Below are 27750 nucleotides of genomic sequence, written 5' to 3'. Positions count from 1 at the left end.
CAAGTGTAAAAGTAAACAACCAAGTGTGAAATTAAGCATCCAAGTCAAATTTTTGTTAGCTATTTCTGAAAAAGTTTCTGTTGAGGATTCTGCTAATGCAGGTAGCCGTTGCTATGGTTACGCGGATCAATATATTGATGAATGCGCCTCCCGCCCAAAGATAGCTGGGATAGGCTCCAGCATACCCGCGACCCTAGTGAGGCGAAGCGGTAAAGTAAATGGATGGATGGCACCAAACGAGCCGTAACGCGGCGCTTCGATCGAACCCGCGGCGCACGCTAAAAGCACAAAAGATTGACAATGAGATGAAAGCACTCTTTCCCTTTTTGAATGACATCATCATTACGAGCCACAGCCCGGTTTACTCCCAAAACAAGAATCAATGTGTACGTTAGCAACAAACGCGCACATTCTTTCCTTTTCCTGGACTCGACGAGGCGTTCGGGGACGGGATCATCATAAAGGCACGTTGTTAATTACACGCTGGTGAAGATGAGCCATCTACAAACAGGAAGTGACAAGAGATGACACCATCATCATCATCATCATCAGTTGTAGAGTGAACTTAACAGTTTGATTGGAAATTTTTAAATGAATTATACGAATAGTTGTTGATTGAGATCAAACTTGGGGCCAAACCAAATGAAACAAAAGGAGTGATTGAAAGAAACAAAGCTGTGCTAGCGCTTCAGGTCGCTAATCTATATTTCATAAACCTTCCATTAATATGTCGTCTGCTCACATTCGTGTGCACGCATGCGCTCACAATGATTTACGCACCATGAAACATCACGCACAACAACACGCAGATGCTACATTAAAAGCATGAAGATACTCATTTTTAAAAACGTGTAGAATAATGCAAGCTCTCTTTGTGAAAGGTTTGATTATTTTGATTCAAATCAAATGTCAAACATTCGATTCATTGATTTTTTTTTTCCCCCTTCGCTTATAGAAAAGGCAAATGATGATTTACTTTGTTGTTTTTCCCCCTTGTGTAATTTGTTTTACTCCTCCCGATACCAAATAAGCAATACAACGTTTTTTTCCCCCCTAGCAAGTTTCCCCCTACCGTATAAAATGGTGAATTCGCTTATAACAAAATCAAATTAAAATAAAAAAGTCACTTTGTCATATTTGTTAAAACTGCTATGACCTAACTGTAGTACATGAGGAAAATTATCTGTGGGGGAAAAAAACCAAAAATCCATCTGCCGTCTCAGATTGTACGTTCCCAATATAGACCTCCGGAAAAACAAAATGCCCAACAACTGGGCATTGGATTACCAAACAGACGCATAAAAAGAAGCAATAAGACAGTCCATACAAGGGCAAGACACGAGTTGCCTTCAGAGGTGGGCGGAGCTCGCCCAGCTGAGAGGATTCGGAAGCCGCGCGGAATTTCCAATTTTGCCTCTCAACACTAAATATTCTCCAATTTCTGAAATCCTCCATGAAAGCAGAGTCCTATTTTTTCAGCTGCTTTTACTTTGGAAAACAATCAACGTTTTTGGTTGTTTGTTTGTATGTGCCCTGCGATTGGCTGGCGACCGGTTCAGGGTGTACCCCGCCTCCTGCCCAGAACCAGCTGGGATAGGCCCCAGCACGCCCGCGACCCGCGTGAGGACAAGCGGTATGGAAAATGGATGGATGTTTCAACCTCAAAATTCTATATTTAGTCATCATCGCTAGCTGACGTGCACTGCTTACACTAACAACATGGCTGCCAACAGAGCCAAAAACACTTAGCAACTTCTCCAACCCGTCTCGTGACTAGTTTTCAAATAAACGACAAGCGACTTGACTTATTTCTTACTTGACTGGCATAGGCTAGGAAGCTCCCTTGGGCGTTCGCTCTGTGCGAACGTTGCGGGGTGACGTGAGGCCGTTCCCAAACGCTCACGGAGAAGGGAGGAGGCCGAGGTTGCGGGACGCCGCCCAAGAGAGGACAAATTTGGACGCTAACATGGGGAGAAGAAGAACGCCAAGACTTCCTGATGCTCATCTTGTTTCTCACCATTTTCACTTCCTCAATTTCTTCCCACTGCCGCCACGCTCGAGCTTTCTCATCACACACACACACACACACACACACACGTGCAGATCTGAACCTTCTCCCTGCCTTGCTGATGTCACTCCAAAATTTCAGCCAATCGGTGCAAAACATTCAACGATTCAACAACAAACTCACTTTTCTCCCTCTCAAAAGCTGCTCGCAGCCTTTAGTCCTCAAAGAAATCACGTCCGCACGCGCCAACAAAGGGCTTCTCACAGTCCGGATCGGAGGGTCGGCGTGTCGTCACGGCGATCCATCCCACCATTTCACCCTGGCCTGCAGCCAGATTCTTTCGTGTTTCTCCGCTCGAGAGCTGCAGTGCATTGTGGGAAGTCACATCTAATCTGCTCTGCGTGTGTGCGTGCGTGCGAGCGGTTTCCAGCTGATCTGCGTTGAAAAAAACCAAGACTGGGATCAGATGCATTCCTCAAGACTGCAGGTGCACCAGCACCTGCCTGCGCGTCGTGTGCGGTGCCACTTTCGCTCACGGATGGGAAACATTTTTCAGCTTGTGTAAAAATGGCAACCAGACAAAATGGAGGATCAAGTCTATCAAGGGAGTCCAATGATCAACCGACAATCAATTACACACGTCAATTGATTTAATCAATTGTCACTGAGTTAACGATCGTTTTTACGTACCTTTTGACAGAAGGGATTTTTTTTTTTTTGTTTTTTTTTGCAAGAGGAACAAAGTGTTTCAAATATTCTCTCTGCAAGTTAATGCTGGAAAAAGCAGTTTCAAAGCTTGTTTCGTATTGGAGTGAAACTGCAGTCACTGTAATATTTCGCCTTCACTGGGTTCCGTAGGAAAGGCGAATAAATAGCGGATGCGTCCCCCGATGTGGGAGTGCCGCGGCTTTGGTGTGTGAAAGTTTGAACGTGGTGACACTTGATGTCTTTACAGTCTGTCGTTTACGTTTGGTCAAGGACACGAAGCGCCCCCGGCCCCAACTCATATTTCCTGTGATGATGAGAGTGTCAGTGGCACGCGCACACACACACACACACACACACACACACGCTGGCATCAAGTGTCGCCTTACAAACCAAGATGATGATCTAGGGTGAAGGTCAATGACGTCGACTTTTCTGTTGTCACCACAACGCTAAAAACAATTCCTCTCTTGTTAGCGCCCCCAAACTTTATTATTGCAAGGTATGGGATAATCGGGTAATCACGGAGGCTGCCGATTACCAACAGCCGATACTTAAGGTACGATACAAAAAACATTTGAAATTGAGTAAGTGCTCCTCACCAGCAGTTGGCGCTGCGGTTTGACACATCAGCAAATCCAGAAAGAAAGAAAGAACTCTTTGTTCACAATTATCTGTCATTGTGTTAACTGTCATTTTATGTATCAAAAGTACTATTGGTAGGGGTACTCATTGTCGGTGAGTACTCAAGAGCGAATACTCGTACTGGTATCGGTCTGCAAAAAAGTGGCATCGAAAATCCCTCGTTCATTTTGTTCTGGCTACCATTTTAGAAAAATACAAATAAAGTCACTTTGCTAATGTCAACTTCAGGTTAGCTAGCCTTACATGAACCGCCCAAAAAAGACAAAAATTGCAAAGCGGCCGCAAAAAGGCCAACGGGTTGAATAAACGGATGCTAATTTGTTAGCTTAGCATCAGTGGCCTCAAAATATGGACGGAAGGGGAAAGCGCAAAGGGAGAAACCAAAGGCGGCGCAGGACGAGCGGACGGGTTTCGGACCACGACGACTTCCACTTGTGCTTCTGGTTCTGCTGTTTCGGACGGAGAGCGGGCGGAGGTCGGAGGTCCACTTTCGGCTAACGACTCATTTCCTGTCCGATGCCGCTCGACCGCACCCAAATCCCTCGGTGGCGAGGCGCGCACGAGCATGTCTACACACACAAGCATATAGAAACGTACACAGAACACCAGATACACACAGTGCTAACACACATACATGTACACACACAAACATAATATTGTTCCCGTCAGTAATAAAGGGGAGAAAGATTTCAGAGTCGAAAAGAATTCTGCTGTAACCCCGGAAACATGAGCTCACTTTGTACACACACACACACACACCGTTATCTGTGTGTGCGCGTGTGCTTGCATTCCAAGGGTGTGGCCAGATGATGATGTCACACGCCGGTCCACTTCCTGTCTGCTGGACATTTTCCAGAAGGTTCCTGCCTCTCTCGCTCTCTTTTTCTGGTCGTCCTCTTTATCATCGCGGGGGACGTTCTCACTGCTCTCCGCCGCCCGATCGCCCTTCCTCCGTCCCGCTTTCCCTCCTTCCACCATCCCTCGCTCGTCTGCAGTTTCAAGCTGTCATCATTTTTGATTCGTGTTTTAATTCAAGTCAAAGTCGTACATTTGAAGAGTCCAAACGCAAATGCCGACGTCTCCATTTTTTGGAGAATTGTGTTATTAAATTAGTTTTGACTTCAGGTTCTATATTCAAGCTAATAATAGTTAAGCCATTTACATTTTCGTAATCTTTTATTGAAAAGGTCTTTGCAATGTCATTTCATGTCAAAACCAGACAACTGCAAGAAAATTATTTTCTGCAAAAACAAGACACGCCCTCAATTTTCCAACCTCATTGAAGTGACGCATCTCTTTCTACGACGGGGGAGGAGCCAAGTTTAGCCTGGGTTGTGAGTCGAACTTCTTCACCAAATGTGCATTTTTTTTTTTCTAAATCAAATCAAACATTAGTAAATGTTAACGTTGTAAGGTTTGAATGTTTGATTTCATAATTCCTATGTTTTTATTTTAATTAAAAATGAATCTGTTTTATTCTTTATTATTGTTATTTGACAAAATGAAACCAAAACACAAAAAAGGCAGCACTTCATAACGTCAGTTGTGCTTTTTTTTTTTTTTTTTTTTTTCTTCGTGCCATTTGCAGCAGGACTCGGTTCCTATTTGCGGGGGTCTTCTGTGCATCATTTCACATCATAAATCCTCTCTTTGATGATTTATGATGTGCTCAAATCGTTACGCTTCAAAAACGACTCCTATGTGAGGAGCACAGATTCCTCCCACGTGCATTCCAACATGGCCGCCATTACTCTCTGTCCTCCTCACACACACACACGCACACACACAAAGATTTTAACGTCATTTCGCTCATGCCGGCACCCAACGAGTGAATCGCTGTGCGCCGTTGCCATAATGTTCTGCTTACGAGCAAAAACATTAACTGCATTTCTCTGTAGTGTGACTATTTCAACATCAAATAGCTTTTCAGAAGTTCAGCTACTTTGGTGGTCACAGCGATAGCCAAGTCACGTTCCCCCAGGAGTTGTAAGCATTGAATGCAACGTCACGCTACGTACCTTATCTCAAGTCCGGTTAACTATTACATTGTTTCTGCACCAAGTTGAATCGTATCGAATAATCGTATCGATCCAGTATTGAACCGTATCGTATCGTTCCGCCCTCAAAGATATTGTTTTTTTTAATCGAATCCTAACCTGTGTATCTCCCGGGTGATTGAAAAGTAACTCCCTATTTTGAAGTACTTGTCATTTCTTTCTGAACTATAATTCTTCCACGAAATGAACACGAGAAGAAGGTGCATTGCGTGGAGTTTGATTTCAAATCGGACACGGGCGCCAGCAGGAGCCGGCAGTTTCTCAAGCCGCCCGGGAAGCGCATGAAGTGATTTCGCAAGGAACTCTTGTGGGATGGAAGACAGAACTTCTCGTATTCGCCCTTCAAGTTCTTCCGAAGTCGTCGGTTTTGGTAGAATAGACTTGCTCCTTTAATCATGGAACATCCACAAAAAAAAAATGGAGGAATTTTTTTTTACAACATCTGAATAAATGAAGTATTTGAAAATCGGAAGTTACTTTTCAATCACCCTGTCGGTATGGACTGAGGTAGCCTTGTGCCAGAGATTCCTAACCCTAATAGAAATATAATAAAATACTTGGTCTGGGTCTATGTTTAAGGACACCGCTTTAGTCCAGACCGAAAATTAAAAAGAGTAAGTCAAAAAATGGGATTTATTTTGAAACAATTTCAACACTCATGGATCTCAAAATGGCGGCACGGCGGACGACCGGTTAGCACATCTGCCTCACAGTTGTGAGGACCGGGGTTCAAATCCCGGCCTGGCCTGTGTGGAGTTTGCATGTTCTCCCCATGACTGCGTGGGTTTTCTCTCCGGGTTTCCGCCCACATCCCAAAAACATGCATGCTAGGATAATTCAACACTCTAAATGTGTTTCTATGTTCCCTGCGACGGGCTGGCGACCAGTTCCCGAAGATAGCTGGCACAGGCTCCAGCATGCCCGCGGCCCGCCTGAGGAGAAGCGCTACAGAAAATGGATGGATCTCACAATAAAAGTTGCAGTCAAGAAGCAGGCGGGAGGGAAAATGCCCTCACGTCATGTAAACGCATCAGATATAACCCAAACGTAGGCCAACCAATCAAAAAGCCATGACATCATGAAAACTGTTGTCAGCTCAAACAAACTTGACAACAGGTTGAAGCGAGAGAGGATTTCAAATATGAAGCTTGTATGTATGTAGAACCATCGGCAGTTTTGTCAACGCCAGCAAAAGAAGACCTGAACTGAACTGGGACGGAACTGAACTGAGACCTGAACTGGGAGCACTTCCTGCCTCAGGGCAGGAGACAATTGCATCTCTCATCAACCGACAGCTACTCAATCTAATCAATAAAGAAGTATAAGCACTTCTTTACATTAGCAAAGGTCTCGTCCACAAAACGTTCATGGGTATTTTTTTTTTTTAAAGTTATAAAAGGCTCCAGGGTATTTAAATATATATATATATATATATATATATATAATTAATTAATTTACGCCCACACACAACCGTCTTTTTTTCAAATTACTATTAATCTCTGTCCACATGCAAACACTTTTGTCTCAAATCGGAAGCCTTAAAAACAGCAGCGGACATAATAGATGTGTACATTGGTTAAAATGGTGACAAAATGACTTATCGTGATTGTTATTAAATCGCACTTGTGTCTGTACTAAATCAAAATTGAGAACGTGTTTGATGGTGAACGTCATTAGTCGTGTTCGATTTGAAATCAACTTTAAATACGTGATCAAATGAAACACTTGAAAGACAAGAGAAAGTTCAGGTTTTGCTTGTCAACACAAAAACTAAAAGCAGACTTTTGTAAAGTATTTCCATAAGCTCAGTTTCTAAGAACACAAAACGTTTGTGTGTGGAAGAAACACCCAAAAAGAAAAGTAAGACTTTTTGAAAATAAACCTGCTCATGTGGACTCAAACACACACACACAACAATTTTGAACATCTTAGTCTATTTTTAAAACGTAAGCGAGTTCACACAAATGCCACACGTGTTCGAACCGCCCTTCGAGCGTGCGCCGTACTCCGTCCGGACTGACGGAAAACACAGAAGACGACCACAAAGAAGCTAGGCTAACTGTCAGCTTGTGTGGCGCTAACCTCATCGCAGCGGTTGGCATTTCCCGTTGAGCTCAATCACTTGACGGACTTGAAGTGATGGCGAGATCAGACGACAGGATTTGAGCCCCGATAGCTACACATATTTTGTCGAGGACGCCAAAACTTCCTGTAGTGTGACATGATCCACCACCAACGATTTGGCCCTACAGTATGATGCCAAAATGAAAAAATGATTTTTGGGGGATATCTTCCATGTAGTGTGACATATGAAGGACAACTCTCTGACATCGACCAATAGGATTGTGTCTTGTGACCGGCGCATCGCCTCCCGTGCTCGCCGTTGTCAACATTTATTCACGCGCACAAACCAATTTTACCGACGCTTTCGAGCACGATTCGACACAACGCCGGCATGTTTACGTACAAGCATTAGTGCTAGCACCAGCTTGCTAAGCTACATCACATTTTGTTGTCTGCTTGTGAGCAGGTACGTGAACATACCTCAAGCCATACTTGAATGAAGGTCCTCTCCCAAGTACCAGTGACGCCACCACGTTTTTCCTCACTTTGTTCTCAGATGTTTTGGGGCATGGCTCAAATAGGGCGCAGTGGCGCACCTTTGAGTTCAACCATTAAGAACTTGAGCCCCCATGTTCACATCAGCCATTATGTAACACGATTGTCAAGTACATTTAGCGAGGCTCAGAGCTATGCCAACACCCCGTAAATGCATCTCCCCTTCACATAGTCCGCTGGCATGGTCGCGTTAGAGCGCCTCGTCATTGGCCGCAAGTGTGTGCACACCACCCAGAGGAAGAGAGCAAGGTAAAGGGGGAAAAAAATAAAAATGAAAAATGAAAGTCCAACATGACAGCCAGCAAGTGGACCGGGTCTTCGCACTGGCATGGCAAATTCAGAGCGCCTCGTTGTCACAGCACGGAGAGGTCTTGCGGCGACCCAGTGAGAGAAATTCCAGCCACCGGAGGCTTTGAGCGGAATTTGTTTTGCACCTCCGCCAAGTAGGGATGTGTAGGCATAAGAATGATGTTGGATGAAGTGGCATCCATTTTTCCAGGTCGCAGTAGAGGATTTGATTGGCAGTTGGCAGTTGAGCGGGGCGTGGCTTCAGTGCAGAAAGGCCCACAGGGCTCGAGGGCGGAGGAAACCGATTTTCATTTTCCTTTTCATTTTTTTTATTCTAATCATCTGTAATCTATTTACATTAAAGGGAAAGGTTGTAAAATGACTTTGAAATGATAAAGTGTTTGGGGATTATAGTTTGCGGTACATTTACACTTCAAACTTCTCAATACAGGCAATTCGAAAACTATAGCGGGGGATTACTGAACGTTGCTTTACATTTACAACTGGCAGCCGTGACGGCTTTCCAAGCAGACCGGGGAGGCAAAATGATTCTTCATGCAGCCCGCACCACAGGATAATCACTCAGGATCAACTTTACAGACATCCGATAATCGGGCCTTGGCCGACTTGGAGCGGAAGCTGCGTCAGGCTCGAAATCCGCAAGATTGTCGCGATGCGTGTTCTCCCCGACTCAGCATTTGTTCTCCGCTTCCGCGTCGGCAGACGTCCTAGCGACCAACAGACTGCCTCACTTTGGAGGTCTAACACGTCGCCAAATGTTTGCCACTTGTCGCTGGGGGAGGGGGCCCCGCATTTGGGGGGGGGGGGGGGGGGTGAAGTGAGGACAGAAGGGAAGTGAAGAATGTGGGAGCAGGAACAAAACTCATCAGTGACTTGAAAAGGGAACACGTGACCATCGCAAAGCGCTCACGTTTGTGATTGTGAGTAAGCAATTTGAAGGAAAGAAGAAAAAAAGAAAAAGAAAGAAAGGGCGCGTCGAGGGCGGAGGAGGGACCGCAGCGGTGGGTCCGGCCGGATCCGATTACATAACAGCGCCTCTGGACTCGGCGGGCCGGTCTGCACCAAACGAGAACAAGAAGAAGAAGACCAAGAAAAAGAAAAAGACGCTGCTACTGAACTCAGACATGCACAAAAGTGCTGCCCACATTATTGCCCGTGTTGCGCACAAGGTCACACACACACACACACACACACACACACACACACACACACACACACGACCACGCCTGCACCACCACCATCTTCATCACCACCATCATCATCATCCTCACCCAGCAGATGAAAACAACAACATGCTTCCCCTCCATCCTTCCTCCTTGATGCGAGGCTGCAGGAGGGAAAATGAAAAGATGCTGCTGTGACGCACTCAAGCTGGAGTTGAAGAGCAGCACGGAGGTTCGGATTGCGAGGAGGGAAGTGGGGGCAAGTGGGGGCAAGTGGGGGGGCTCTCGGACACTCATCCGGGGAGAGGGCGTCCCTCCTCGGCCTCTCTCGGCGCCAACACGCCTCCAACTTCGCCAGTGCGCGTGAACAGTCAAGCACGCACGCGCACATTCGCGAGGCCAGCCGCGACACGCAGCAGCGCAGTCAAAGCGAGCGGTTCGGTTCGGTTCGGTTCTGTTCGGGACTCACCTCACCTCAAGGCCGACAGAAGCGCGGCGGCTGTGCTGGCTGTGCTGGTGAAGGTCGGTCGGGCCAGTGGTGCTGAAAACAATGCAGAAGCTCCGAGCCTCCTCCTCTTCCTCCTCCTCCTCTTCCTCCCGAGGACCAGACTGCAGAGTGGGGTGCGCTCGCTTCCCACACAAGGCAGCACCGGGGGGCGGCACCGGGTTACAAGCCCAAGCGCTTAAGTCCTCCGTCCTGGCAGGACCAGGAGTCAAACATCAAATCCAGAGAAAAGGAGATAGCTAGATATAGATAGGTATTTTATTCATCCACAAGATAAAGTCCCAAATCAAAGCCGAAAGAGAATGTCGTCACAATGCAGGCACGCTTTTGTTCGCTTGATAATACCGCCAGCTGTCACGCATGGGCGGTGTTGCCGGGGACCCCTGCACGACGACTGAATCACGTGATCGTCGTGACGCAACGTCGACACAAACGAGCACACTTCACCGCAAGGCTAACAATGTTAGCAAAAAAAACAAAGAAAGGCTAGGCTAAATTCCTCAACACTGACGCAACACGATCATATAAAACACGGAATATATGTACCCATTTAAACTACTACTATTTAACGTCACTTTTAACACACTTTCATCGTGAGCAAAAAATGCTATCATGACCTGTTAGCAAACTGTACGTCAGCGTGCTAGTGTTCTTACCTTTGAATTAAATGACGGATCACTCCCGCGTCCTTCACAATTCGTAGCAATGTGCACAGTTTAAACTACTTTAGATTAATACAGTTTGACGTGTTTATACGTTGCAGTTTTTTTTATTCACCGGTAACAGCTAAGACTGTTTAAAGATTCCGTGAACTTTCTACAACTACGCTTCCTACTGCTATGCTACAGCAACACATTCGGCGGCTAGTTTATTCAATGTATGAGAAACAATTGTAGTTTTTACTTTATTTTTTTAAACTAAATAGGGTCAAATCAGTTCACTAATCAACGTGTATTCTTCAAAAAGAGAAGGGGCGCCACAGATTTAAGCGACTGTCTTCAGCCTACTATGTCTCCACCCGTCCGGGCAACGATGAGTGGAAAACAAGCGCCCACAGCCAATAAATCAGTGAGAGGTAGGTGGGAGGGAGAGAGAGAGAGAGAGAGAGAGGGGGGGGGGGGGGGGGTAAGGGGGTCCTGCAGAGATTGGATGAAGAGTCTGATGGTGGAAAATAGAAAAGGTTTGTGTTTGTGTGTGTGTGTGTCTGTGTGCGTGCGCGTGCGTGCGTGTGTGTGTGGTTGCCATGACAACGCATTATTCTGCTGCAAACTCCTGACTCTTGTGTTACCGAGTTGAAATGTGTACAAAGTTTGAAAACACACAGGACAGGACAGGACGTCCCCCCCCCCCCCCACACACACACACAGTAAAATCATCTCTGCCTAAAACAACACAACTACATGAAAAACAACACTACAACTTGATAGCATCTTTGTTACTCGCGATGCATTCAAGGACTGTGGGACATCCAAGTTTCCTTTATATTCGATTAGATAACCTTGATTAGTCCCACAATGGGGACATTTGCATCATTTAAGCAGCAATGGTGGATGCAGGAAATAAGAAAAAAAGAAAGAGAAAAAAATACAAAAACAAAAGTAAGAAAAGAAAAACAAAAAAGGACAAAAAACAATCATAAAATAAAAGAAAACGGACAAGAAACAAAGATGAGAAAAAAGTAAGCAAAAAAGAGACAAAAAAAAAAGACCAAAAAAAGAAACAAGGACAAAGATACACAAAAGAAAAGGGACAAAAAGAGATTTTAAAAAAAAATTGAAACAAATGAAATTGTTGTACATTTAGGGCATCTTTTTGTTTTCTAGATGACACACGGACACGGCTTTGGTGCGCAGGCACCAAATGTAGCTATTGGATAGCTATTACAGACCCTTTGCAAAAAAATGGAATATCATGAAAACGTTGATTTAGTTCCATAATTCCATTCAAAAAGTTCAACTTTCACAGATTATAGATAAGGGGCCGACAATTTCAAGTATTTATTTGTTTGTATTTACATAATTTGGGCTTCCAGCTCATAAAACCCACAAAATCAGAAATTCAGAAAAGGAGAATACTGTGAAGAAATGACCATTGTCTTAGTTTTTGCAGAAAAAAAGAAAGAAATGAGGGTCACATGAACAAATATGGTACTTTCAAAACAATATGTTAACGTTCAATACTTGGTTGGGAATCCCTTAGCTCGAATCACTGCCTCGGTGCGCCGTGGCATTGAGGCAATCAACCTGCGGCGTCGCCTGGGAGTTATGGAAGCCCAGAGTTCTTCTTTGTTTTTCATTTTCCTCTTGGTAATACGCCATCGATTCTCAATGGGGTTTAGATCGGGCGATCAGCGCTGTGATGGCATGGGCGTCAAACTAGGTTTCGGTGCTTCTGACGGCACGGGGCAGGGGCCAGGTCCTGCCGGAAGATGAAATCCGCATCTCCGTACAGATCTTCAGCAGAAGGAATCATCAAGTCCTCTCGACTGCTGCGGTGACCTTGGATTTAATGATGACTCACTGTGGATATTTCACACTGGACCTCGAGCAGCTTGGGTTCTGTTCTTCACCGGTCTTCCTCCAAACCCTTGGACCTTGATTCCCGAATGAAAAGCTCACTTTACTTTCGCGGGAAAAGACGACCTCGGACCGCTGGCCGCCGGTCCGGTCCTTCCTCTCCTCGGCCCGGTTGAGCCGCTTCCTACGTTTATAAAGGTCCGTATGTTTCTTTTGTACGCAAGCGTATTGCTGCCACACCAAAAACCCATACTTTTGTGATAGTTATGACTAATAAACATAAAATATGTCAAACATTGACTATAAGACTTGGAAAGATAAAATGAATGAAAACTGTGTAAAGTTTGAATGTCAACCTGTTGCTCAGCAACCACTGTCAGTGCGTGTGGGCGTGTGTGCGCGCGTGCGTTGGCAGCATGGAGGAGTTTCTCGGTGTCAAACACTTGTGATGGAAAGAGGCTGGTCCCCATGGTAACAGCACCGGGATGCCAAAGTTGTTGCCGGGTGAGGAAGAGGAGGAGGAAGACAAAGAGGAGGTCAGCTCTGCTGGATTTTGGGTGCGGGGGCGGAAGCCTGTGACGGTTTGCAGTGTGGCAACTCGCGCTGGAGGAGGAGCGTGTCGTGTTGTTGGCGCTGTTATATTTGGAGGTGTTGAGACCGCATGAAGATCTCCGGATGAGCTCGGAAATATTGGAGAAGACGATGGCGGCGTAGTTATTCGCAACGCATTCACGGGCTGTGGGACATCCAAGGCTCTGTTAGAGGAGATGAGATGAGATAACCTTAATCGGTCCCACAATGGGGAAGCGGGCGCCGTTTCAGCGGCAACTATGGAAACAGGAAAGAGAAAAAAAAAATGAAAAATGACCCAAAAAACAAAAGAATGACGTTACAAAAAAAGAAAGATAGAAAAGAAAAACAAGGAAGCAAAAAAATCAAAAAAGGATGAAAAGAAAAATAAGGCAAGAGTGAAGAACTGAAAGCTAGGTTAGATGAGATGAGATGAGATGAAATGGCACAACCCTCATCAGTCCCACAAAGACGAAACGAGCACCGTTCCAGGCGCAGTACGGGAAAGAAACAAGGAAAAAAATAACAGGAAAAAAGAAAAACAATGTGAAAAAGACAAAAAAAAGAAGTAAGACAGAAAAAAGTCAAACAAAAGAAAATACAAAAAAGAAAAAAGGAAAGAAAGCTTGACAGGTCAGAAAAAAATGGAGGTGAGATGCAACATTCACAGAAGAGGTCCCACTCCAACATCCATTGGTCAAACTCTTGTTGTTCAACTCACCGCTAACGTAGTAGCTTCACAGTGTTTATACACACACAGTTAGCGTGTATACACACACAGTTTGCATTTGAAAAAAAAAACAACACTTCATCAAAAGTGTTAAGTTGGCGCAAACTGAAGTGGCGCCGAGAAACTAGTGACTTGACTTACCAGATTTTTTACATCCTTTGGATGACCTTGTTGCTTTGACTTGTGAGCAAAATTTTGACATACGAGCACTGCACACAAACGGCAACAGTTTTTGGGACAACATGTAGACAGACAACAGAACGGTACACACAGTCATATCTTACTATATATTATCGTCTGTGTAGAACGACTTAATATTAGTGCTGTACTGAGGAGCTGTAAGGAGATGTCTCCATGTACACAGTACACTGTCTGTCTTATACTGCCCCCAGGTGGCCAAGATGGGCACACCGGAAGGTGCAGCACCATGGCCATTCGTGGATGCGGTGGGTTTCTTTTTGAATCTATTTAATGATGTCATGACTGTATGTTGTTACAAACGTGACTGTGTGTGTGTGTGTTTGTGTGTGGTCATGTGACAGGAAGTCAGAAACTGAGGAGACGAACTCAGGTGGAGATGATGAACAGAAGCATGTGGAACTAACAGGAAGCCAAACAGCAGGAAGTGAAATAACAGGAAGTCAAACAACAGGAAGTGAAATAACAGGAAGTGAAACAACAGGAAGTCGAACAACAGGAAGTCGAACCACAGGAAGTCGAACCACAGGAAGTCAAACAACAGGAAGTGAAATAGCAGGAAGTCAAACAACAGGAAGTTGAAGTCAAACAACAGGAAGTGAAATAGCAGGAAGTCAAACAACAGGAAGTGAAATAACAGGAAGTCAAACAACAGGAAGTCAACCAACAGAAAGTGAAATAACGGAGTCAAACAACAGGAAGTGAAATAACAGGAAGTCAAACAACAGGAAGTGACATAAAAGGAAGTCAAACAGGAAGTCCACTAGGAAGTGAAGGCACACGAGTGGCCGAAAGGCGACCTGTCACACAGGTAGCGATTGGTCTTCAGTAGCGGGTGCCGAAGCCGCTCATCTCCAAGGCCGACAGCGACCGCTCGTTAGCGAACGACGTCCTCGTGATGCGACTGGACTGCCCGCCTCGCCGAGCCAAGGCTTCCTGAACGCACGGCATGATGGGAAAAGAAAAAGCTTCCACTGTGGTGAGGGCTGCCATTTTGTGATGCGCGTGTGCGTGTAGATTATAGGAGATTGGCGAGGATCAGGGTCACATCAGCATAACGGCGTCGCATCGAGCGCTTTGAGGCCGCTCGGCGTTAGCGGCGCCCCGCCAGCCGCTAGCCTACTTTCTCCTCTCTGATTGGTCCACGCGCAACCTCTGGTCAGCTTGACCCGCTAGACTGCCCGTACATGCGCGCGCGCACGCACACACACACACACAGCTGGCAATAAATGTTTGTCGGCTTTAATCTAATGTGTTATTTTTGTGTCAACAACATCAAACAGAAAGAGCAGATTATTACTAATCATCATCATCATCATATTTACACTCAAGCCTCATTCTTTCATACGCACAAAATATGTTTTTTTTTTTCTTCTTAATTCAAGTTTCAACTTGATTGCTGACACGGAAAAGTTTTGTGAAGAAAAAAAAAAAAGAAAAAAAGAAGCTTCTTTTCCGCCATGATTCCATCCATGAACCCCCAGCGCCCCTTGGCCTCCCTTCGCCCCCAGCTGGTTCCCAGGCCCGGCAGGAAGTGAGGTCACCGTAGAGGGAAGGCGCCATCGACAGGAACAAAATGCACAAACAGATATTTGACAGAAAAGAGCTCGACAAAACATTTTGCCCGCTAACCCAGTATTTAGAAAATAGAGGCTACTGAAATTCCATGATGAAGTCGATGTTTTAATATTACAATGTACATAACGAATGAAAGTATCTTACCAATATATATTGTAAGCAACTAGAGTTTGAAAGGGAGGTCAAATAAGATTTAGAAGCAAAGTGATGGAAATGAATATTGTAGCAAAAGGCGTTAAGTTGAGGAACAACTGCAATAAAGAAACAAAAGAGTTGAGGTGAGCTCAATTCATTCTTTTAAGAAATTGATCAAATCAAGCATATGAAATCATGTGAAATTCGGAATTAAGACCATGATCTGCAAAATAGGTTGAAAGAATCATTTCAAAGAGGTGATTTCTTTGCTAAAAGGGACATTTGAATGTGAGAGGAAATGATTTTCCTGCCAAAAGTGGGCACAAAACAACATTTCTTCTTCTTCTCTACTGTTTTTCCATTCAAATGTTATGTTTTCATGTTAGCAAATGTCTGCTTTTTTTCCTTTTATGTACTGAAATCAAATGAAATCAAACTGAATGCTACTTGGACAAATGCTCAGACAGGCAGATACATTGTACTTAACGTTTGACGATTGAAGTGTGATAAACTCACATCATTTTGCCCTCTTTGACGTGAAATTAATCCAATGGAATGTTCGTAGTTAGTTCGAATGTTCCAATGAAGTTCAAGGACTTTTGTCTTCCCAGCGTCACACAAGGCACTTCAGTTACGCGGCGCCGCAGCGTGAACACTAGAGGGCGCAATGGAAAGGGCACGCGCAGTGGCTAAGTATCGGCGGTCACGGTGCGTCGTATCGGAGCATTTCACCGAGCAAGTCCGAGTCCCGACTTCCAGTATCGGCGCGGCGTCACGTCGTCTTCGTCTTTTCCGAGGTGCCCTCCAATGTTCGGACCGAGGCGGCGCAAAACTGAAGCGCTTCGTATCGCTATCGATACTGTCGCTGCGCTAACCCTGACCGCAAGAAGTGGACTATTCTTATTGAATAACCGACTACTAGTACTCGTATTGATTTATGGACTATTGTCTGAGTGAATACAAAATGGTGGCCGAACAGAGAGACTGCTAACAGATGCTAACAGACGCTGCCACGTCGTCGAGTGTTGCGGCGACTTGTTCAAATCAAACACCGCAAATGGAGGCTTGAAAACGAGTGACGTCACCCAGCCGCAGTTGCGCCATCTGGCGGCAGGTGCGGGTGCTGCGTCACGCGGGCCGGCGAGCGATGACGTCACGTCAGCCGAACGCTCACCGGCAAAGTTGAGATCAAGAAGAAAAAAAAAAAGAGCTGAACTCACCATCCGGAAGCAAACAGCTGCGAAAAACAACAACACCAACAACACTCAAACGTTTCTCCTCAGCAACAACAACGTTTGATCAGAATCCGAACCAGAATCCTCTTTATTTGCCAAGTATGTCCAAAAAACACACAAGGAATTTGTCTCCGGTAGTTGGAGCCGCTCGAGTACGACAACAGAAACACAAAGAAACACTTTAGAAACACAAAGACATTGACAAAAAAAAAAAAAAAAAAAAAAAGAAACAGTCACTGAGCAATAAAGGGTTGCTCGTTATCTGGTAATGCCGGTACAATTAATTTCTTTTTTTGACAATTGTGCAAAAAGATGCCGAGTCCTCTAGCACTTCGAGCACTTCGAATGACTGAAAAATACTAAATTAAGAAGCGGATCAAGTCACGCACGCACCTTGAACGTGTTCAAAGACTTCAAAGTCAACAGACAGCAGCTGACTTCCTGTTGACATTTCCACAGGAAATGGAAAAAAAATGGAAGAGAGGAGGAAGAGGAGGGCGAGGTCTGATCCCCCCCACTCCGCTATGTGCGTCACAGCGCCCTCCAGCGCCGATGCTCTTTGCAGTCCTTCCAAACTACAAACATGTCCGCTACACGAGACTCAATCGTGACGCCGAACATGTCAAACTACACCAAACTATGACGTCATAGATTGAAGTTGATGTATCGAGCAAAACGGTGAAAGATTTGTGCGTTGGAAAAAGGTGTCTTGAAATGCTTTGCAAATTCATTTCATGATGCAAACTATGACGTCATTTAGCTTTGGTGTCATAGGACCCCCTCAAAAAACAAAACTGCCTTATGTCAAATGTCGCCTATATGCTTCTTATTCTATTAACTCTTTTAACTCTGTTTATTTTGGATGAATCATTAACGATGATGTAATGGAGTTGCTTCGCAATTCTCGATGATGTCACTTCTTCATCTCGCCTCTAGATGGCAGCGCGTCTCCACCCGAGCTGCGTCAGCTGGCCGCCGGTCAAACAGGCGTCGTCGTGGTAACGCATCATCGTCGATGACGACACGAAGTGAACGTCTACAATTCCAAATGTAAAGCGTAAGCGCGTATGTGCAGACGGAGAGAAAACAGAATAGCAACAGAGATTTCAAAAAGGAACATTTACTTTGAAATCACGTCACTGAAATAAACATGGCGGGAAGTGTCAGCTCAAGACCAAAGTTGCCTTTTTTTTTCTTCCACAGCGTTGACGTGTGTGTGTGTGTGTGTGCGTGCGCGTGCGGTGTGGGGTGACATTACTAAAAGGACTCGACATGTTACGCAGCAGTGGAAGCTTTGAGCCCTGCGGCGGCGCGCGCGCGCACAGCAACCCCCCCACCCAGCCAAAGCGCCTCCCAGCGCGCGGCGACGTCCCCTGACGTCGCTGCGTAACCGCGTGTGTGTGGAGCAGAAAGAACACCGCGACCTAAAAACGCGACTGCGCGCCGAACAGAAGGTTCAACCGAGTGGAAATGCGCGCACACAGCTGAGCACAGAGGATGAACGGAAGCGCGCGCGCACATTACGCACGTGTGTATGTATACGCACACAATGTGACTGTCACTCTCCCCGAACCCAACTACCCACAGGAAAAGATGGTTTCTCTTTTCTTTGGCGGAGGCAGCGCTTCATAGGTGCGCGTACAGCGGACGCCACCGAGCACACATGACCCCATTCCATCCGGTTCACGGGACACTTTCACTTTTCGGAAGCTAACGCCGTCAGCTAATGCTAATCCGCGCATCCAGCCAAACTAATTGCAGCTCTGCTTACCTTTGGACTGTGCCGCACAGTTTGGTCCAAGCGTGGCTTGAGAAGGGCTCAGAGTCCTCACCCGGCCCGGTTTCCAGGTCATGGGCGGAGAGACTGCGGGGGCGGGATTATGTAATTGAGATGAATTGCAAACTTGCGTGGCTTTCGGTTAAATTCAGCGTCGGGCTCGGCGGGGTGGGGAGGGGAGCGGAGTGGGGTCGGGGGGTCAGGGGGGTCGGGGGGGGTCATGCGACAAATGTCAGGCGGGGGCCGCTCGGTGGCTCATGGCAACATGTTATGTTAATGAGTGTCCTATAGCCCACAGTCTGCTGTTGACTCATTGGGTGAACACAAATACTTTTTGGGCAGGTTTTCCATCCATTTGATTTGCGCAACTTGCGTGTCATGTGATATCATCGAGTCAGCCGAACCCGTTTTCATCAAATACAGCCAAAGTAGAAGAAGTCCACTAAATGGATTCACATCAGTCCAACTCCAATGACTCTAATTAGTCTCAAATAACGTCATTTTGCCGCCAGCGTCGTTGCGGACTTGAACACCCTCCATCACAATTCCCACATCCTGCGGCTCGTCACGTCCATCTTTTCGGATCGCGTAAATCTTTATGACTGCGGTGGCGACGTTCCTTTCTTCCTCTTTAGCTACCGCGGGCTGAACAAAAACAAATATTAGTTCATAATTCACGTCCGTAGCTTCCGTACTTTTCCCAGAACACGTTCTGCGGTGAAAACACTCGTTAGAGTAACCGCAAACACGAGTAGTCCGACTCCAACTCCGTTCTAGCGTCGGCCATCTTAGCGGTTAAACCTAGCATAGCTAGCTAGTGAGCTAGCCCATAACGCTGACGGTCTTGATGCTAGCTGTGATCACACGCACGCGTTCGCCAAACAATGTTGGATGGTTTTATATCCTGCTAAAATGAGCTGTCGTTTTGAAATGAAATACATTTGGAAATACATTTAAATAAAGGATACATGAACGTGTCCAATGTATTCACATTGCTTAATCAACTTGTCAAGTCATCGCGTTTCTATTTGTTTGTGTTCTTTTGTTTCGTCGGTCCTATTTCCACGCTTCGTTGGCGCCGATTGGTGTTGCGCGCGCACGTCAGCGGCTCTCCTCGGGTTTTGTCTTCACGTTTGCATTCGTGTCGCGTGTCCGCAGTCGAACGCTTCAATTTACAGTGTGTTGTTTTCACGGTTCCATTTTCATGCCGTACTCGCTGCACTTGGAGTTCTGTTGTCATCGCGTTTCTATTTGAGATCTCGCGTAAGTGTTGTGTGTCCGCTTGTGCTCCGTTGCCGTGGTTCAATGTTGTCGTCGTCACGTTCCCTTTTTGTGTCGTGTTTTCATTGCTTTTATTTGTGTTCCATTTTTTTCGGGTTCAGCGGTTCTATTGGTGTCGCGTGTTCATGCGTCAATGGCTCTCAAGTGGTTTTTGGTTTTTTTTTTCACGTTTCGACAGCGGCGCCTTGAGATACGAGTGTGTTCATACTCGTATGATTAATGAATCAATGAATCGACAACTAATCCATTATCAAATGAATCGACCACTATTCTGATAATCGATTGTTTAGAGACCTTGTTTAACGTAAAATGGCCAAATTGTTTCAACAGTAAATATTCTCCAATTTCTGTCGTCCTCCATGTTTGCAGACTGATTATTATTTATTTTTATTTTGTTCTTCCGCCAAAATAAGACATTTGCAAATATCTGCTTTGACTTTGGAAAACAATGATCAACATTTTCTGACAGACGTTACGGACCGTAACTTATGTCAATTGGAATTTTTGTTGAAATTTGTTCGGCTTTTCAGTAAAAGGGTGGAAATGACAAAATGTGTTTGGAATCCGATTCATCAACGAATTGAAAACCCAAAACAATTACTGAATCGTATCATCGTTCAATCTTTCAATCCGTTTGTGTTGTGGTTTTATGGTTGCCATGTTTGAAGTCTAACTTGTTTGACTTGTACCTTACTTTCATGGTTTAAAAGTTCTACTTTCCGTTTTTTTATTTCAGTGTCATGTTTGTATGTGTGTGCGTTGATCACGGTTGAGTGCGTGTATTTGTTTGTTTTCCGTTGTCTACTTTGCAGGGTTTCATGTTTGTATTCGTGTTGACGCTTGACTGCGTGTATTTGGCGTTGCGTTATCTTGGTTTCGATGCTTTCCATGTCACGCGTTACCTCGTTAGCGCGGTTGTTCCCTGTTCAGTTTTCCGGCCGAGCGATTGCGCCTCGTCGCCGTCCTCGCGTGTGCGCGCGCGCGCGTGCGTATTTGCTGAGCTGAACTCTGCGTGAACCTTCCATTGAACCCTGCGTGAACTTGACTAAACTGACCCATTAATCTACTTTGGATTAAAGCCGGACGGCGGCCCACGAGGCGCCCATTCCGCGTCTGCGTTGCCGACCGCCAAGACGAGCACCCCCGGCGACGCGCACGAGACGGAGACGTCACGCCGGCGAACGAGGTGTTCCGGAGCTGGAAATCTTCAAGCCTCACTGACTTAAAGCTCGAGAATGTGACTCTTTTTTGGCGTGAGGGCATTGAACCGTTGGCAGGCGGACTGTTCTGTTTGGCCTCCCACCCGGACAGGCTTCATCGGCTCATCCGACAAGGTTGAGTTAGGACGCGCTCGCCAGTGTTGGTGTGTGGAAAACTCAACTATTTCTGCTCCAACTTGAGTTCCCCCCACACCAACACTGGCGAGTGCGTCCTAACAGTCTTTTTGCATGAACTGATGAAGCCTGCTCGGACGAGAGGCTAAACATCGAAGACGAACCAAAGTCCGGTTGCCATCGATTGGATGCCCTGAGAAGGAAATGACCTGGATGAATGGGAAAAAAAATAGCCCAAAACATTACTAGAGGAGATGATACAATGCTGATTAAGCCCATCAGCTCCTCTAACATTTGACTGTATTTTTCAGTCGTTGATATTTTATATTTAGGGACTACTGTAGCGATTCCTGCGCTGGCCCACTCGGTGGTGTCGTGGAAATGACGCCGCGGAATGAATGAAATGTACCGATGAGTCGATGGAGCGCGGCCCCTTGCCTCGCGTTTGTAAAAAAAAAACTAAACGGATTGTGTTTTTGTAGCAGAAAAATCATACAATAATTCCTCCATCCATCCATTTTCTGAGCCGCTTCTTCAAAACAACTTCTTCAAATGTTCACACGCGAGAAAGAGGCAGCCTCCGTCATACCGAAGAGGCGCTCCTGTTCTCTAATACTGAATTCCAGCCTAGGTGGCGACACAACTTACACTAACTTTTTGCACGAGTAGCACCGGTGCAACCAACCACGGCAGACCGAAGTTGCCGTTGACAGTGACTCGACATATGATATTTGCTAAATATTTTACTGGGAACAAGAAGTTTGTCCGCAACGCGCAGTGGCAAATAAAACGGGTCAAGTCAATGGGAAAAAAAAAAACATCCAAAAGCTTTAATTGGATTTGATCATTTGTTCGACTCAGACACATCCAGGGAGCAGTTAGAAAAGGTGGAGAGCAGAGGAATGAAGATTAGCCGAAGACGGACAGAATATACGTGCATGAAGGAGAGGGGTGTGGGGGGGGGGTGGGCAGAAGTGAGGCGACAGGGAGAAGGGATAGCGAGGGTGGAGGACCTGAAATACTTGGGGTCCACCGTCCAGAGCAACGGTGAGTGTGGTCAGGAAGTGAAGAAACGGGTCCGAGCAGGTTGGAACGGCGGGAGGAAGGCGTCAGGTGTGTCACGTGACAGAAGAGCCTCTGCTAGGATGAAGGGCAAAGTTTAGAAGACAGTGGCGAGGCCGGCCATGATGGACGGAGTAGAGACGGTGGCACTGAAGAGACGACAGGGAGCAGAGCAAATGAAGATGTTGAGGTTCGCGCTCGAGGAGTGAGCGGGTTGGATACGATTAGAAATGAGCTCATCAGACGGACGGCCGAGGTTCGATGTTTCGGAGACAAAGTTAAGAGAGAGCAGACTCGGATGGTTTGGACACGCGAGAGTGAGTACATTGGGAGAAGGATGATGAGGGTGGAGCTGCCAGGCAGGAGAGCGAGAGGAAGAGGAAAGAGAAGGTCGATGGATGTCGTGAGGGAAGACACGAGGGCAGCCGGTGCTGGAGAGGAGCCGCGCTGGCCAATGCGTCGGTCACGTGATGCAATGCGGGCGTCGTCGAGTATAAAAAGGCCCGGACTTTACGAGGTGGGCGCGGGCTAGCTAGCTCGCTCACCAGCGGCCCGGACGCATCGGCCGCTCACCCTTGCCGTTTAAAATCAAGCGTCGGCAGAGGGACGCGATGGCCGCCGGCCGCACGCGACCGCGGACCGTTTGCAGCGGTGGCGCGCGTGCAATTCAGTTTTACGGCGCGGAGTGAAACTAACGTGCGGTGGGCCGCCGTCGCCCGGGTTACGGTCAGCGCCGCCACATCGACAGTGATGTCAGCGGGTATGACGTCATAGGAACATTTGTCAGCAGGTGAAACGATCAGATTTCACTTAACTGCTCTTTAAACAGTAACAGTCAAGATATAAATGACAGGAAGCATATTTGATTGTTTTCCAATATTATTTGTTGAACTTTACAACAGAGAGTAAAATCGGCAACGGTTGTGTGATTGTTGCCCTTTTTTTTTTTTTTTTAGTGTTTGAATGTCATTATCTTCGTCTTATGTTGTCATGTCTCCATGTTTAAAAAGACTGAAAATATCAGCCGATGAAATCGGCCGTCTGATCGATCTGTCGGCGTTATAACTCCGTGACGCTGAAGAAATTCACTTGCATATCTATGGCGTTTTTTCCGTCGTTCGTTTAGCACTCAGCTAAGCAGAAAGCGCTTAGAATTACATTGGAAATAATACAAAAAATATCATATGTACACAATTTTAAAAACGTGAATTTACCAACAAATTGTAACTTCTTTCTTTTTTTTGCAGCCCATCTCGAGGAACTAAATGGGTTGTCCCATCTGTCCCTTTGACAATTGGTAGTTCAGTCCGGCTGACTTGACTCAAGGACTTCCTCCTCCTCTTCTTCCTCCTCCTCCTCCTCCTCTTCTTCCTCCTCCTCCTCCTCCTCCTCCAGCAACAACAAAAATGTGCTTTCGCTCGCTCATTCACAAGGAGTCAACGCGCACTCGCATCAATGTAGGTCAGTGGGTGAGCGCAGACGTGCGTGCGTGTTGGATAAACATCCCAGAATGAATGCAGCCAATGTTTTGATTCGCAACGGACGCTTCTGCGCCCGCGGCGTTTGCGGCGACTCGACCTGACGTTTCCGCCACCCCCCCACCGGCCCCGCCCCGCCCCGCCCCCCCTCGCACGCTGCGCCGATGACGCCTCCGTTGCAGTGTGTGCGCATGTCGCACGTGTGTGGCGCGCTGTGGGCGGAGCCTAGCGTGGCGTGGGGGGGTTTGTCTGGAACATGCGGTTCTATTATTAGCCCTAAACTCTACGTGACCTCAAAGCGGGCGACGAGTCAGCCTGACTTAGTTTGACTTTTTTGTTCATGGAACGCTGGCGGCGTAATGAGAAACGTAATAAGAAGGAAAGCACCGACGGGCCTTCGACGGGGGCGGACGGAGTCGGGAGGAAATCCGGGACGTCTTACGGCGAGTCGTGGAACTTGGCCGCACGTAAACCACGGGAACGGAAAACGCCCGTCCGTCTCTCGTATTAGTATTGGTACTTCCGGTTTGGTAGGAAAATCTCTCAGGCAAGCGAGCCAGATGGCGGACGTCTGGTGTCTTTCAGGCGGGACTCGCTGACACTTTTGGGTGGGCCTGCTCACGGTGGACGCGGCCGGCGACGCGTAACGCTTTGCTAGTTCGACAGTTGCGCAATCTTCTCATGGCGCCAAAATGACGATGGCGTGCGCGCGCGCGCAGGTCTTGCCTCGGTGGACCACAATCGGCATCTATCAGTTAAGCGTCTTTCGGGAAGTGTACTGCGGAAGCCGTGCTTGTCACTTCAACTTCACGAATTGCTCAGTTCTTGGCTGATGTTGATGACATCATACTGTAACGTGTGTGGCGCACGTTACCAGGTGACGGGCACGGTCAAGCAAATGCTTTTGGGTGATATTCCTGCCACTTGGCAGCTGCTGATCGTAACTAAAAAGTGACTTTTTTTCTAACTTTGTTACTTTTGAAATCAAGTAATCAGGCAAGTAACTGAGTTACTTTGAAGCTCGAGTAAGTCAGCTCCTCCTTCAAGGCAACGGTGGCAACGGTGGCAACGGTGGCCGTGACAACCAAACTTGATGTTGCTAAGTGAAAGTGTCTTCGGGTGCCGAATCGGAAAAGATTCCTGTCGCGTCGCTACCAAGCGTCATCGGGCCAAAATAGTCGACTAGTTGACCCTTGTTTTGTGGGTCAACTTAAGGCAGAGCACCAAATGCACCAAAATGTCATGTTGCCAAGTTACACGGACTTTGGGGGCTATCTATTTTGAAAACATGTTTTTCCCGTCGTTGCGACCGAGAGACATTCGCCTTGGCAGCCACAAAACAAAACGTTTTCGGGCACGGCTTCCTGAGACTCGTTTGCGGGTCGAGCGGATTTCACGTGGCTTCGGGGGGGGGGGGGGCTGAATTTTCAAAAGAATTCCAAAGGCGCCGCTGATGGCGTTCGTGTCCGCCGTCCGTTTTGACCGCAACAAAGTCGCCTGCAAAATACGTTCCACTGTGACTTGTTTTGAGTTTTCCTTGCACCGGTCAATTCTTCGGCTCACTTTGACAGGAAGTCCTCGCTCCCAGGTAGACGGTACGAGCCAGCGCGGTCCGGCGCCACGTGATCACGGCGTGTGCGAGCGTGCTGTCATATTCGATAAGAGTCGGTTGGAAATGCGGCGCACGACCCCGCACGCGCGCTTCTTACCTTCGCCGGCGTCCGTCCGTCCCGCGGGACCACCGCCGGCACGCCACCTTCAAAGCGGAGACGACAGAGGTCATTCGGGGAGGTGGAAGAATACGCGAGCGGCGGCGTTCGCTTGAGGAGACGCGTCACGCCGGCAGACCGTCTGTCACGGCTCCTCACGCCAACTTTTCCAAGAATTCTTTGACCTCTGCGCGGAACATCGGAAGGTGAAGGCGCGACCCCGCGACCCGGGAGGAGGACGTGTTGCTTTCGATCAGCGTCAGAAGGGAAACATTTGCAAGGAATCGCATGTCAAAGGCTAAAACCTGCCGTCTGGAGGAACACTGGCAACTTGACTTTGGAAAACATTCCTGGAAAACTTTCCATGGGAAGCAAAGCTGGGGAATTTGGCAAATATTCCAAATTGGAAACTTTCCACTGGAAGTCACTGATCATTTGGTTTTGTCGGTTCTCCTTGGCCACACGCGAGGGCACGGCGCAGCGGGCGACGCCGCAGTTCGGCGACTGTTTTCACGAAATGCTTCCCCTGGCGCCAAAAAAGACATTTCCGGGTTTGGAGCCGGCGCGAGAGAGAGAACGGCCGCCGAGACAGATTGAAAATGAGCCTTCGTGTTTATCGCTCGGCAATTTCCCATCGGGTTCGACCGCCTCACGCGCTTTGCCGTCGGACAAGTTCGATACAAATGTGTTTGGTGGCGTCGATCTGTCATGAAGCAGCCATCTTGCATTCGCTCAATAGCACACAGCAAAACAAGTCAGAATCAGAATCAGAATCAGAATCATCTTTATTTGCCAAGTATGTCCAAAATATGTGAAATAGTTTTTGTTGTTGTTGCAAGAGCGAGGCGCCGCTACATCGTCAATGTTGTTTAGGCGGGAGAAGAATCCCGACAACACTAGCTGGTCCCGGTATCGCCGAGGGTCCTGGAGATCCCGGACCGCCGGGATTCTGTTCGTGCGCTGATGACGCAACAGAAATGTTTTGGAAACAGCAGCCGGCGGAAAAAAAGCGACTCCGCCGAACGCCGACTCCGAGAGCTCGGCTTCTACGTCGAAGCGCCCGAGTGCGAGCGGCTTCTTCTCGTTTCTCCCGCCGCGCGCGAGTTTTGCCGACTTGCCTCAACGACTGCCGCGGGTGTTCGCATTTGTCGACCGGAATCCGACAGTTTACGTTTTTCAACGGGTGGGTGCGGACGAAGTTCTCGCCTGTTCTCATGCTTCTCCGCAACCGTAATGGCCGACAGATCCCTTGAGATGGCGACGTTGCATCGCTTTGGCTGTGAGATCAGCGCAGTTTTGGAGTAGAAGAGAAAGATCGGGAAGTGAATGTCAGCTTTTGGCGGCAATTACGAGGGCGAGGTCGGACAGGTTAAGGCGCCTCGCACGCCAACAGAAAATGTGTATGTATGCTATCGACAAAGCATTTGTCGCAGTAGGTCGTCGAAGGCGTGTGTCGCGATTGTGAGCAAAGATGGCGCGGTTGACCCGCGTGAGGAGAAAATGGATGGATGGACATTCCAATAGCAAGGTAATATACGCGAAGAACGCGGCGCAGTCTGCCTGCGCTAGTTTGTGTTCTTCCACACCGCACTCGCTCGAGCGTGCCTTTGGTGCGGGCGGCGCGGGTTCGCTTCCCGCTCGGTGAGCGCGAACGGTTGTCCGCGTCTCTTATGTGCGACCGGTCCGGGGCGTAGGCCGCCTTTGAAATTGGACGGAAATGGATGGAGGTGGCGCTCGACTGGGTTGATGCGTGCCGCCGGTTGCCAATCGTTTCAGCTTCCAAACGCCGAGCGTGGGAGCTTTTTATTAATTGTGCGTGTGTGTCATAATTATGAATGGAGTCCAAATGAAGCTTTTGTTGGTGGCTCACATCCAGTTCAACAGAAACACCATCTGTCACACACACACACACACACAGATTGCTGTGTGCTGTATTAAATCTCTACTGTGTGTGCGTGTGTGTGTGCGCGCACGCCATCGGGATTTGAGCGCTGTTGTCATACACAATGTGCGGCGAGTGCAAACAAAGCGATCACGCGCAAACGTGTGCAAGTTGCAGAGCTGAAGGATGAAACATGAGCAAATGAATCTGGCTTTCATCTTTTTAAAGCAAGCCTTACTCATCATCATATTCAC

The 27750-nt window shown here is 47.2% G+C and overlaps 1 protein-coding gene and 1 long non-coding RNA gene across 5 annotated transcripts in view; both read right to left on the bottom strand.

Moving 5' to 3' along the window:
• The window catches only part of LOC133486085 (spectrin beta chain, non-erythrocytic 1-like), a 75250-nt gene extending 64255 nt beyond the window's left edge, over positions 1–10995 (bottom strand). The window contains exons 1-2 of one of the 2 annotated variants that reach the window (XM_061790722.1): positions 10668–10995; positions 9976–10203 (exon numbers count right to left, since the gene is read on the bottom strand). The gene's annotated coding sequence lies outside the window, so the exon portion shown is untranslated. The remainder of the gene's footprint in view (positions 1–9975; positions 10204–10667) is intronic. The other variant, XM_061790723.1, reaches the window with a different exon arrangement.
• Positions 10996–11977: 982 nt separating this feature from the next.
• On the bottom strand, positions 11978–17418 carry LOC133486111 (uncharacterized). 3 transcript variants are annotated; one of them, XR_009790923.1, is made up of 3 exons: positions 17367–17418; positions 16959–16975; positions 11978–13355 (listed from the first exon to the last, which is right to left on the bottom strand). It is a non-coding gene; the product is annotated as an uncharacterized LOC133486111 (long non-coding RNA). The 3 variants fall into 3 exon arrangements; XR_009790922.1 differs by lacking the exon at positions 17367–17418 and having other exon boundaries at positions 16959–17341; XR_009790921.1 differs by lacking the exons at positions 16959–16975; positions 17367–17418 and adding an exon at positions 13969–14579.
• Between the last annotated feature and the right edge of the window lie 10332 nt (positions 17419–27750).

Source organism: Phyllopteryx taeniolatus, chromosome 11 (assembly GCF_024500385.1).
Source record: "Phyllopteryx taeniolatus isolate TA_2022b chromosome 11, UOR_Ptae_1.2, whole genome shotgun sequence".
NCBI lineage: Eukaryota > Metazoa > Chordata > Actinopteri > Syngnathiformes > Syngnathidae > Phyllopteryx > Phyllopteryx taeniolatus.
Note: the sequence above shows the minus strand (reverse complement) of the source record. Positions and strands in the feature narration are given on the sequence as shown.